This window comes from Ursus maritimus (assembly GCF_017311325.1).
Source record: "Ursus maritimus isolate PB19 chromosome X unlocalized genomic scaffold, ASM1731132v1 scaffold_X1, whole genome shotgun sequence".
NCBI lineage: Eukaryota > Metazoa > Chordata > Mammalia > Carnivora > Ursidae > Ursus > Ursus maritimus.
In genome coordinates this window covers 29,142,840-29,156,453 of record NW_024423319.1, presented here as the reverse complement: position 1 = coordinate 29,156,453, position 13,614 = coordinate 29,142,840, and positions in this window count along the sequence as shown.

Here is a 13,614-nt window from a genome sequence, read left to right as displayed (position 1 = left end):
GCTAGGATTTAATGGCCATAGAAAGATAGTGAAATAGTTGCTCTGTTGGCCTATGGGCAATAAATAAATTGGTGGATAAAATACCAATTGTTCATCATTCCTTGGCTTTAGGCAGTAGTTTCCAAACCTGTTTTAAAGTAGATAAACTGATTTGTCAAATGATAACTTTTATGGAATCCTAATATAAAATGAAGGGGAAAAAAACCCCAAGCCAGATGAAAGCAAAGCTAGTGTGGTTGAAGCATCTCCACAGGGCACAATTCGGAAGACGCTGGGTTAAGGCATTCAAGACTTCTTTGAAATGTAATATTACCTGGGAGGTATAACCTATTAAGCTATTGTACAATAACAGTTTGGGAAAAAATTAAATAAATCACTTCTGGAATACTGTATTAACTTCTGGGTGTTTTACTCTATTTTTTATTTTTTTCCTTTATTTTGCTCAAGGGTGAACTTTATTTATTTTTTTAAATATTTTTTTTATTATATTATGTTAGTCACCATACAGTACATCCCTAGTTTTTGATGTAAAGTTCCATGATTCATTACTTGCGTATGGGAGTTCTACTTTAAGAGAGGGATAGAAAAGCTGAGATTCATCGAGTAGGATTTCCGGCGTTCCGTGTTTCTTAGTGGAACTGGGTTTTGGAATCAGAGGTCTTGAATACAGGTTTTGCCTCTGCTATTTAGTACCTGTGTGACCTTAGGCAATTCATCTCTCTGAGGCATAATTTCCTTATCTGTGAAGCAGAATAGACTGTGTCACTCCCCAAATATGCATCTTCAGCATGAGGATGATTTCGACCTGATTTTTATATTTTTTTAAAGTAAACTCTACCCCCAACGTGGGACTCAAACTCACAAGCCTGAGGTCAAGAGTCTCGTCCTGTGCTCTACTGATGAGTCAGCCAGGTGCCCCTCCAGAGCTGATGATTTTTAAAAAAAATAGTCACAGGAGAGTCTCTTCAAACTAAGTAGAATTTACCCTTTAAGTGCATTTACATTTACAAGGGAAATCTCTATTTGTAAGGGTCTCCCTCTCTCTTCCCAGGAGAGGGGGGATGAGTCTGTCTCTAGAAACTCTTATTAATGGAGGAGGCAATGACTCAAATCTACATAACAACTATACCCTGAGGTTTACTGTGTTTTGCCCGTGGCCTCGCAACACTGGCTCCCCACCCCGTAAACATCGTCTTTTGTCTTTAACTGGAGGTGGTATTTAAGGTGGTTAATGGCTTGGGCCATTTTGGGGAGTTATTCAGTTTTCCTGGGTCTCCTGTGCGTTTGGGAAGTTTATTTGCTATTAAACCTATGTTTGTTTTTCTCCTGTTAAATTGTCTTTTATTACAGGGGGTTGGGGGCGTCTCAGCCAGAAACCTAGAAGGGTAAAGGTAAAATTATTTTTCCTCTTCTTCACCTGTTTTGTGCCGTGTGAGGCTGGTCTTTACGGACCGCATTAACCGGCTCTCCCTCCCTCTGGCTTTTGATTGGTTTTAGTCAATGGGTGGTACCAACCGGAAGCTGGAGAGTGGAAGAAAAGAGAGAATGGGACAACTATTCCCGACTTTCTGCCTGAGGTGGTTTGGAATTGGTTTTGTTCCTCTACTGAATACCTCAGCTCCTGTCTGGTAGCCTCTCCCTGAAGTTCTCTGCACGTTCTGGGTACTCTTCCCTTCCCGGCCCCTTCAGGTAAGTGTGGTGTTAAATTAGGCTCCTGGTCTCTCTTCCTGGCCTTCGAATGCTTCCCTTTCCTCAGTTGATTTTCCTTGATTTATCTCACAACATTAGAAATAGTCCTTTTATTAAGTTGTCCTTTGAGTGTGCCATCTACTTCCGGGGGGGGGGGAACCCTGATAAATTCATTATTAAAAACATTACCGCATTATTGAAATGTGTTTATGTCTTTGGGTATGTTGTTTCCTCAGAAGCATTTGTTATATGAATAAGACTGTGGCATTGGTATTTAACTATCCATTAACTATTAAATTTTTATCTCTGGGCTTTCCTTACCTTTTAGTGTCTGTGGACTCCTAAGAATTCTGAAGTCTGCTTGGGTACTATGTACACCCAAGATACACTACACTTCAGGGCCAACTCAGTTGTTTGCTCAGCCTGGGGCTAAGGAAACCATGGCCCGGGTTTTGTCCTTGTGTGGGGCAGTGAACTTGTTTTCTAAAGCTTTAGATGGTACTTAAAACCTTGGTCACCAGTAAGTATTTTGAGGGTCCGTTAAGGTAGGATGGCTGGCTCTGATCAAGCAGCGGAATAGTTCAGTCTGCTGATCTTGGGTCAGTTGTGTCCTCTGTTTTAGGAAGAGCAGTAATATTGTCTAGAAAGGGGACAGAAATCCAACTCAAATAATTACTAGATGGACTCTATTTCTTCTCAAAGAATATTTATATGCTCTTTTAGGAGGTGCAGCTTGTTACCGTTCCTTTCTGACCTGGCTGTCAGGATATATTTGCTATATTTATTTATTTTTAAAAGATTTTATTTGAGAAAGAGAGTGAGGCCATACGCATGCATGAGGGGGGTAAGGGGGAGGGAGGAGGGGCAGAGGGACAAGCAGACTCCTTTGAGACCGCCACCTGAGCTGAAGTCAGACCCTTAACTGACTGAGCCACCCAGCTGCCCCGATATATTTGCTCTATTTAAAAAACTCAATCAGGATGCCTGGGTGGCTCGGTTTGTTAAGTGTCTGCCTTGGGCTCAGGTCACCATCCCATCAGCTTCCTTCCTCAGCAGGGAGCCTGCTTCTCTTTCTGCCTACCAGTCCCCCGCTTGTGCTCTCTCCCTCTCTCTCTTTCTCTTTGATAAATAAATAAATAAATAAAATCTTGGAAAAAAAAAAAACAGTAATGATCTCATTTTTAGTTTCTGATATAACTCCCTTTCTCATTAGTTTGCTTAGTCTTTATTGAACTATTTGGTGGATATTTATATTTTACTGAAGTTATTTTAAATTCATTAGGAAATAGGAAAAAAAATTCATTAGGAGATAGTGTAAATACTTGGGATAAGCCTTAATGAGAGTTCCAAGAATATGGAAAAATGAGGGGGGCAGATTGCCCTCTGAAATCAACATGTAAGTCCAGGTAGATCTGTACAACCACCTGAGAGAAGATGGCTTCAAGACCAGAATTAGTGGGCGCCTGGGTGGCTCAGTCGTTAAGCGTCTGCCTTCGGCTCAGGGCGTGATCCTGGCGTTGTGGGATCGATCTCCACGTCAGGCTCTTCCGCTGGGAGGCTGCTTCTTCCTCTCCCACTCCCCCTGCTGTGTTCCCTCTCTCACTGGCTGTCTCCTTCTCTGTCGAATGAATAAATAAAATAAAATAAAAAAAAAGACCAGAATTAGTGATATTGTACTAATATATCTAAATAAAGACCATATCAATTAAAAAAAGGGTCTAGTCAATTCAGTAAGTCTAGAAAAAGGGGACTTAAGGAGGCACATGTTAGCTGTGTCCACCCAAGCATTCTCAAGGCAAGAAAGCCAGAGCTAATTTACTTCTAGTACTTTGACCTATTGAGAGCATTTGAATGAGATAGATACATAAGGTACCCCGCGATTTCAAGAATTTGATTCATTTGATTATTAATCCTTTTTATAATTTCAAGCTCCTCAGATAACATTCTGAGTATGATGTGGCTTTCCATGCACCATAACTACAGGGAGAAAAATCCACTCTTCATATAAACTGAATAATCTGGTGTCTGTAACAATTATCAGTGTAAAGTTAAAAGAAAGACCTTTTTATTATGATCGGGCCTTCCATGTGGTGTGTCTACAGAGAGAAAATTCACTCATCATGCTGACTTGATTATTCCAGTCCATGTGAGAATCATACTCCGCTTTGTCAATAAATGAATTGGCATTTTGATGTCTGTCTTAGTCTGGGAAGCCTAATTAGTGTGCATGCATTGCCGGAGGTAGATTTGCTCTTGGTGAGCTCGCAATATCAGACTTCAGAGGTTGCAAGGCTGAGGGCCAAACTCAGGACGGTGGTTAATTCCCGGAAGTAATGAGCACCCTCCTGTGAGGCCTCTTTCGGGAGCCAGCCTGTAGGCTTTGTTCTGTAATGACACGTTCTGTAGCTGAAAGTGAGCATGCTTTTCTTTTATAAAATAATAGGGCTTCTAAATAGTCTCTTAGCCAAGGTGTGTTTAGGCTTCATCACAAGCCTGTGGTAAAATGTGATCACGTTAGTTTTTTTCCATTTTTTCTGTGAAGTATATGATTCACAGAAGAGAATATGTGTAAGACATGTGAAAGTTATTAATCATTGTAATAGAACAACTCTGAACCACCACCTTACCACAGAACTGGCAAGTTAGGAATGCTGTTGGAAATCTGGTGTGTTCTTCCCTGATACCTTAGCACTGTTCGTGTCTCAGAAGGAACTACTGTCCTGAATTCTACATTTAGTATTTCCCTTGAATTTCTTTGGCGCTTTACCATACATGTAGGTATCTCTAAACAATTTATTGCTTATTATTTGCTAAATTTTGAGCTTCATAAAAATTGAGTCAGGCTGATGTGGTTTTGGAGTGTTGGGGTCCAGAGCCGACAGCCAAGAAAGAATTCTTGAGACGTCTTTGGTGCAAAAAGGTGGTTTTATTAAAGCACGGGGACAGGACCTGTAGGCAGAAGGAACTGCACTGGGGTTGTGAGGAGTGGCTAATTATATAAGATTTTCTATCCTGTGGAGGGAAGGGTAATGGTTAGGGCTCCAAGAAATTGAGTCTGTAGGTTTCTGGAGATTGCTTTTTTCTTGCAAACTGATGGAGACCCTGTCCTGCCTGACTGTGATCTCTTTCCTTGTTCTAGGGCGGCCAGGAGTACCTGAGGAATGTCATACATATCCCACCTTGGGGACGGGGTAGGGGGGTTTGTGGGGTGTTAGCTTGTGCTTTGCCCTCAGTTTGCCTTCTGTTCCCTCATCAAAGCTGTTTGTATTTTTCTGGGACATGCTTTTTTTATACTTTAAATGATTGTCTTAAGATTATTCTATGTTGCATTTATCTATACTTGATTCATTTTCACTGTTGTATAGTATTCCATCATATGACTGTATCACAATTTGTCTGTTTTCCTGTCAGTGAACATTTAGAATGTTGCTATGAATATTGTTAGAAGTGTGAGATATCTCACGGACGACTGAGGCACCAGGTAAGAGGTCTCAGTACCCTGGTGAGGGATCATGTAGAGTAGCCTTGAGACTTTATACAGAGAGCAAGATGTCCCATTGAGACCAGTCTTCCAGCTGTTCTTGATGGGGCACCAGGAATGTGAGTAAAGCTACCAGTTGCATACCACTAAGTGACTCCAGTTCATGTCACATGGATTAGAAGAACCACCCTGTCAAGATTTGCTGGAATTTCTAACGCATAAACTCATGAGATACAATAAAACTATTGTTTTAAGTCAGTAAGTTTGAGAGTAGTTTGTTAGGAAGCCAACTGAGAACCAGAACATGGTTGTTACCATGTGAGAAAGAGCTGACAACTGAAATCAGAATCATTTGTATTCGTAGTTCAGTATCTAGACATGAGTGTTAAGTGTATATTCTCATCATATTTGGTGTATTCTTAACATAGTGTCTTCATTTTCTTTCTTTCTTTATTTTTTTTTAAGATTTTATTTACTTATTTGATAGAGACAGCCAGCGAGAGAGGGAACACAAGCAGGGGGAGTGGGGGAGGAAGAAGCAGACTCCCAGCAGAGGAGCCTGATGGAGGGCTCAATCCCAGAACACTGGGGTCACGCCCTGAGCCACAGGCAGACGCTTAAGGACTGAGCCACCCAGGTGCCCCAATGTCTTCATTTTCTAAGTTCTGAGTTAAGCAACTTTTCTAGGCACTTTTTAATATAATTGGGATAAGGCTTCTCTACCCACTAAGAAATGCAACCCCTAAGGAAAGCTTTGGCAGTATTGTTTTTAATAGTTTTTTGAAGAGGTTGAAAATTATAATCCAGAGTGAAACCTCTTAATTTTTAAAATCTTTACAAAAAAGATTTTATTTATTTATTTGAGAGAGAGAGCGAGAGGGAGTGCATGAGCGGTGGGGAGAGGGAGCCCAAGGTGGGGCTCAATCCCAGGAGCCTGGGATCATGACCTGAACTGAAGGCAGACGCTTAACTGACTGAGCCACCCAGGCGCCCCAGGGTGAAACCTCCTTAAATTCTCATTTCCTGCTCTTTTCCAGTATCTCACACTGTATGGCACATGGATTGTTCCTACCTTTTGACTATTGTGAATGATGATTCTATGAACACTGGTGTACAAGTACCTGAGTCTATGTTTTCAATTCTTTTGGTTGTATACCTAGCAGTGGAATTGCTGAGGCATATGAAAATTCTATGTTTAACTTTTTGAGGAACCACTTAACCACATTTCACAGTGGCTACACCATTTTACATTCTCACCAGCAATGTATGAGGGTTCCAATTTCTCCATATCTTCACTGATGCTTATTAATTTTCCTTTTCTTAAAAATTATGGCCATCCCAGTAAATGTCAAGTTATCTTCAATGAGATGGTTTTGATGTGCATTTCCCTACTGACTAATGATACATGCTTTTTGGTCATGTATATCTTCTTTGGAGAAATCCTTATTAATGTTCTTTGCCCATTAAATTTTTTTGGTCTTTCTGTTGTTGAGTTTTAAGGGTTATTTAAATATTCTGGATATTAAACTGTTGTCAGCTGTATGACTTGCAAATATATTCTCCCATTCTTTGGATTTTTTTTTCACTCTCTTGATATTGTCCTTTGTGCAAGAGCTTTAATTTTAAGGAAGTCTATTTTTTCTTTTTTAAGATTTTATTTGAGAGAGAAGAGTGAGCGAGAGAGAGAGCACACACGAGCAGGGGCAGAGGGAACGAGAGAAGCAGGCTCTCTTGCTGAGCAAGGAGCCCGATGCAGGGCTCAGTCCCAGGACCCTGGGATCATGACCTGAGCCGAAGGCAGACACTTAACCGACTGAGCCATTCAGGCGCCCTGGAAGTTTATTTTCTCTTTTGTTGTGTGTGTTTTCGTTATATTTAAGAAACCATTGTCTACTCCAAGGTCATACAGACTTGCTTGTTTTCTTCTAAGAGTTTTATAGTTTTAGGTCTCATATTTTGGTTATTTATTCATTTGAGTTAATTTTTGTATACAGTATAAGATAAAGGTTGAACTTCATTCTTTGGCCTCTGCATGGGTAGTTTCCCCAGCAGTGTTTGTGCAAGATACTATTCTTTCTCAGCACCCTTGTTTCGAATCAATTGAAGGGCACTTGTGGTGAGTGCTGGGTGTTGCATGTAGGTGATGAATTACTGAATTCTACTCCAGAAACCAATAATGCAGTGTATGTTAACTAACAGAATGTAATTAAAAAGAAAAGAAAAGAAAAAATCATTTGAGTATAGATGTGAGGGTTCATTTCCAGGCTGTCAGTTCAATTTCATGGTCCATATATCTATTCCTTATGCCAGTATCACACTGTTTTGAGTACTGTAGTTTTGTAGTAAGTTTTGAAATCAGGAAGTGAGAGTCTTCCATGTGGTACTTCTTTTTCAAAATTGGTTCGGCTATTGTGGCTCCCTTGAAATTCCATAAGAGTTTTAGCATGGGTTTTTCCATTGCTGCAGAAAAGCCATTGGGATGTTCAGAGATTACATTCAATTTGTAGGTCACTTTGGGTAGAATTGTTATAACTATATTAAGTCTTCAATCCGTTAACACAGGAGGAATTTTCCAGTTATTTATGCTTTATTTCTTCAGCGATGTTGTGTAGTTTTCAGTATACAAGTCTTTTGCCTCCTTTGTTAAATTTATTCCTGTTTTATTCTTTTTGATGCTTTTATAAATGGAATTGTTTCCTTAATTTCCTTTTCTCATATTTCATTGTTAATGTATGGATACTGCAACTGATTTTTGCATATTGGTTTTGTGTTCATCTACTTTGGTGAATTTATTAGCCCTAACAGAGTTTTGTGGAACATTTAGGATTTTTTACACATAAGATCATGCCATCTGTGAAGAGGGCTAATTTGTCTACTTCTCTCCAATTTGGATGGCTTTACTTCTTTTTCTTTCCTAAATTGCTCTGGTTAGAACTTTATTTTATTTTCTTTAAAGATTTTATTTATTTGAGAGAGAGAGAGAGAAAGAGCATGAGAGGGGGGAGGGTCAGAGGGAGAAGCAGAAGGGAGCCCGATGAGGGACTCAGTCCTGGGACTCCAGGATCATGACCTGAGCTGAAGGCAGTTGCTTAACCAACTGAGCCACCCAGGTGTGCTGGTTAGAACTTCTGATGCTATACTGAGTAGAATTGTAAAAATGGGCATATGCTTTTCTTGTTCCTGATCTTAGTGGGAAAGTTTTTAAAGTCTTTTACCATTCAAGATGATGTAAGCTGGAGGTGTTTCATTTATGGCATTTATCATGTTGAGGAAGTTATATTCCTAGTTTACTGTGTGTTTATATCATGAAAAGGCGGTACATTTTGTCAGTTCCTTTGCATCAATTAAGATGATTATGTTTTTGTCATTAATTGTATTAATATGGTATATATTATATTGGTTAAGTTTTGTTTTTAAAGTAGGCTCCACACCCATCGTGGGGCTTGAACTCAAAACCCTGAGATCAAGCGTCACATGGTCTGCTGACTGAGCCTGCAAGGTGCCCCTGATTAATATTTTATGTTGAACCACCTTTGCATCCCTGGGATAAATCCCACTTGGTCATTGTATATAATGTTAAGTTTTTAATTTTAGTTTTAATATGCTACTGAATGCAATTTACTAGTGTTTTATTGAGGATTTTGCATCTATATTCGTGAAAGATACTGTTCTTTAAGTTACTGTCCTCATTTTACTTGAAGTTACTGTTCAGTTCCTCCTGAATGACTTGCTTTAGGTTTTTTTCTGTGGCCAGTCTATGAGCAATAACCTGTCTCAGCTTTTATATATCTGGGAATGTTTAATTTCTTTTTCATTTTGGAAGAATAATTAAGCAAGATAAAGAATTCTTGGTTGGCAGGGGCTCCTGGGTGGCGCAGTCGTTCAGCGTCTGCCTCCGGCTCAGGGCGTGATCCCGGCGTTCTGGGATCGAGCCGCACATCAGGCTTCTCCGCTATGAGCCTGCTTCTTCCTCTCCCACTCCCCCTGCTTGTGTTCCCTCTCTCGCTGGCTGTCTCTATCTCTGTCAAATAAATAAATAAAATCTTTAAAAAAAAAAAATCTTGGTTGGCAGTTTTTTTCATCCCTTCCTTTCTTTATTTTTTTTAAAGTTTATTTTATTTTATTTTATTTTTTTAAAAGATTTTATTTATTTATTCGACAGAGAGAGAGACAGCCAGCAAGAGAGGGAACACAAGCAGGGGGAGTGGGAGAGGAAGCAGCAGGCTCATAGTGGAGGAGCCTGATGTGGGGCTCGATCCCGGAACGCCGGGATCACGCCCTGAGCCGAAGGCAGACGCTTAACCGCAGTGCCACCCAGGCGCCGCTAAGTTTATTTTTTTTAGTAATCTCTACACCCAACATGGGGCTCAAACTCATGACCCTGAGATCAACAGTCACATGCCCTTAAGACTGAGCCAGCCAGGTACCCCCATTCCTTCCCTTACATATATTCTCTCACTGCCTCTTGTATCTATGATTTCTGATGAGAATTGATTGTTAATTGATGTTCCCTTGTATGTAATAAGTCACTTCTCTTGATGCTTTGAAGGTTTTCTCTTTGTCTTTTGACAGTTTGTTTATAATGTATCTTGGTGTGGATCTCTTTAAATGTATCCTACTTGAGGAAAAAAAAAATAAAAGGGGGTGCCTCACTGGTTCAGTTAATGAAATGTGCAACTCTTGATCTTAGGATCCTGAGTTTGAGCCCTGAGGCAGGCATAGAGATTTCTTAAGAAAAAATAAATATGTTTTACTTGGAGTTTGTTGAGCTTTTTGAATGTGTAAATTCATGTATTTCATTAAATTTTGGAAGTTTTCAGAGCCATTATTCTTTCAAATATTCTTTCTGCCCCTTTCTTCTTTCCTCTGGACCTCCTAATATGCATATTGGTACACTTGATGTCCCACAGGTCTCTGGTTTCTTCATTTTTCTTCATTTTTCTTTTTGCTCTTCAGACTGGATTATTTTAATTGCCCTACCTTCAAATTCATTGATTATTTCTTCTGACTAATGAAGTCTTCTGTTAAACCTTTCTTATGATTATTTTGATTCAATTATTGTACTTTTCAGCTCCAGAAGTTGTTTGGTTCCTTTCTATAATTTTAATTTTTTTATTGATGTGCTCTATTTGGTAAGACTGTTCTTTTGAGTTTCTGTAGTTCTTTTCCATTGTTTTCTGTTGCTCTTTCACAGCATATGTGATTTATTTTTATTTTTATTTATTTATTTTTAAGAATATTTATTTATTTATTTTAGAGTACGTGTGCACAAATTGGGGGAGGGCTAAAGGGAGGGAGAGAGAGAATCCTCAAGCAGACTCCCTGCTGAGCCTAGAGCCCGATGTGGGTCTTGATCTCAGGACCCCAAGATCATGACCCGAGCTGAAACCAAGAGTTGGATGCTTACCCGACTGAGCCACCCAGGTGCCCCTATTTTTATTTCTTAAAAGACTTTATTTTTTTAAATCTTTATTTTATTTTATTTTTTAAATTTTGTCAGAGATGGAGAGCACAAGTAGGGGGAGCTGAGACAGAGCAGGCAGAGGGAGAAGCAGACTCCCCACCGAGCAAGGAGCCCGATGTGGGACTTGATCCCAGGACCCTGGGATCATGACCTGAGCCAAAAGCAGCCGCTTAACCAACTGAGCCCCCCAGGCGTCCCTAAAAGACATTATTTTTAAGTAATCTCTATATACAACATGGGGCCTAAACTCACAACCTCGAGATCAAGAGTCACATGCTTTCCTGACTGAGCCGCCAGGTGCCCCAAGACAGATTTAAAGTTTTTGTCTAGTGGGGTGCCCGAGTGCCTCTGTTGGTTCAGCGTCTGACTTCAGTTCAGGTCACGATCTTGCGGTGTGGGGATCGAGCCCAGCGTTGAGCTCCCTGTTCAGCGGGGAGTCTCCTTCTCCCTCTCCCTATGTCTTTCCCCCACTTGTGCTGTCTCTCTTTCAACTAAATAAATAAAATCTTTAAAAAAAAATTAAGGTTTTGTCTGGTCAGTCCAGTGTCTGGGCTTTCTCCATGATGGTTGCTTTTAATTTCTTTTTTCCTGTAAATAGACCATACATTCTCAAGTCTTTGCATGCTTCATAATTTCATCTTCTTGAAAAGTGGACATTTTGGGGGTGCCTGGGTGGCTCAGTCAGTTAAGCATCTGCTTTCAGCTCGGGTCATGATCCTGTAGTCCTGGGATTGAGCCCCCTGTGGGGCTTCCTGCTTGGTGGGGAGTCTGTTTCTCCCTGTGCCCGTCACCCCACTCATGTTCTCTCCCTCTCTCTCTCTCTCACTCTCTGTCTCTCTCTCAAATAAATGAATAAATCTTTAAGAAAAAAAAAAGAAAAGTGGCATTTTGACCATTGCAGTGCGGTAACACTGAACAGCCGATTTCTTCCCCCTTCTCATGGGGTTTGTTTGTCTGTTATGGCTTGTAAAAGTGTTTTATTTACAAAATATGTTGGAAAAGTTACTAAAGACAGTGTATTTGTCACGTGAGGTCATTGAAGTCTCTGTTACATTAGTTTAATGTTTAGCTAGTGATTTTACAGATTTTGAAAACAACTCTTGAGCCTAAAAACCCCGTGTCTCGTCTTTGCAGCTGGGCCCTCCGTGTGCATCGGTGCAGGCCTTCTGCACTCAGACCGTGCACAGCTCTGCCCTTGCCTTCACTTTTGCTCATGCAGAGCTGGAAAGTCAGCCAGAGGGAAGAGCTTAGGGACTTCTAGGTGTCTGGGGACACAGTTGAGTATGTGTCTCCTCTGGGCGTATGCACCTTGGACATATGTGTAGCCTTTTAAATTGTTAGGATTTTGTGGGAACTTCCGTTTCCCAAAGTGGCTTAGTCTTTCCTGCCTGGTTTTTCATTGTGTTTGTTGTTTCCCCTGACTGGTAACCATTATCTCAGGTGACCATTGTTCTTTCATTTGTCTTTAATATGTTTTTGACAAATGCTGCCTTCCTTGCACTCCCTTCTCTATTCTGAGACAGTTCCAGGAAAAGGCAAAATAAAGGCAAGATTTTTGGGGGGCGTCTGGGGGGCTCAGTTGGGTAAGTGTCTGACTTTTGATTTTGGCTCAGGTCATGATGTCAGCGTTGTGAGATCCAGCCCCTCATCGGGCTCTGTGCTGAGCTTGGAGCCTGCTTAAGATTGTCTGTCTCCCTCTGACCCCCTCCATCCCTCCCTATTTGGAGGGGGGGGGGAAGCAAGCTTTTTGTGTTAGTCCTCCAGAAAACCGCCAGCCAGGTCAAAACCAATAATGACAATTCTTTGAGAGCAATATCCACTCTGTTGGTACCAGGCAGTCATTCTTGGAATGTGGACCGAGGCATTCAAGACCTCCAGTACGCTTGGAAGGTGTGAATGCAGCATAGGTAACGGAACATGCCACAAAGCTCTCTTACCACGTCTTAGTCACCTTTTTCTTGTTGAAACATTTGCTTGGTTGCTATAAACTTTGTTTTCTTGAGTTCTGATAAAGTTAATTCTGATCATTTTGGTCAGCTTTTTGGGCGTTCTTGTAGAGGGATGGGCCCTTGGGATCCTCTATTCCACCATTTTCACTGATGTCACCCCCACTATTATTATAATTAATATCTTTTAAAATACAATGAGCAAAAAAGTCATAAGTAGTCTCAAGGTGGCTGAATTCTTTTTCTTTTTAAAATTTATTTATTTGGGGCGCCTGCGTTGCTCAGTCAGTGAAGCGCCTGCCTTCAGCTCAGGTCATAATCTCAGGGTCCTGGGACAGAACCTTGTGTCAGGCTCCCTGTTCGTTGGGGAGTCTGCTTCTCCCTCTCCCTCTGCCCCCCCACCTGCTTGTGCTCTCTCTCTCAAATAAATAAATACAAATTTAAATAAGTACATTAACTAAATTTATTATTTATTTGAGAGAGAGAGTATAAGAACCAATGTGCGGGGGAGGGGAGGGGCAGCGGGAGGGGGAGAAAGAATTTTGGGACTTTGATCACACGACCCTGAGGACCCTGAGATCATGACCTGAGCCGAAATCAAGAGTCAGACATTTAACTGACTGATCCACCCAGGCACCCCTCAAGGTGGCTGAATTGTATCTGGGCATAGGCCGTAATACACTAAGCCACAGAAGAATAGTCAATATAGAGGAAGCATCAAAAATCAGGTAATCTAAATTCTAGTGGAAGGCTCTTTCCACTATACTAAATTAAGCTCATGGCCGGCTAGAAAGGTTCTGAGTATAGGTTGGAGAAGTTGTCTGTATTTTAATTTCAGATTATTAGCAAATAAATTTCTTTTTTTTTTTTTTTGTAAAGATTTTATTTATTTATTCGACAGAGATAGAGACAGCCAGCGAGAGAGGGAACACAAGCAGGGGGAGTGGGAGAGGAAGAAGCAGGCTCCTAGCGGAGGAGCCTGATGTGGGGCTCGATCCCATAACGCCGGGATCACGCCCTGAGCCGAAGGCAGA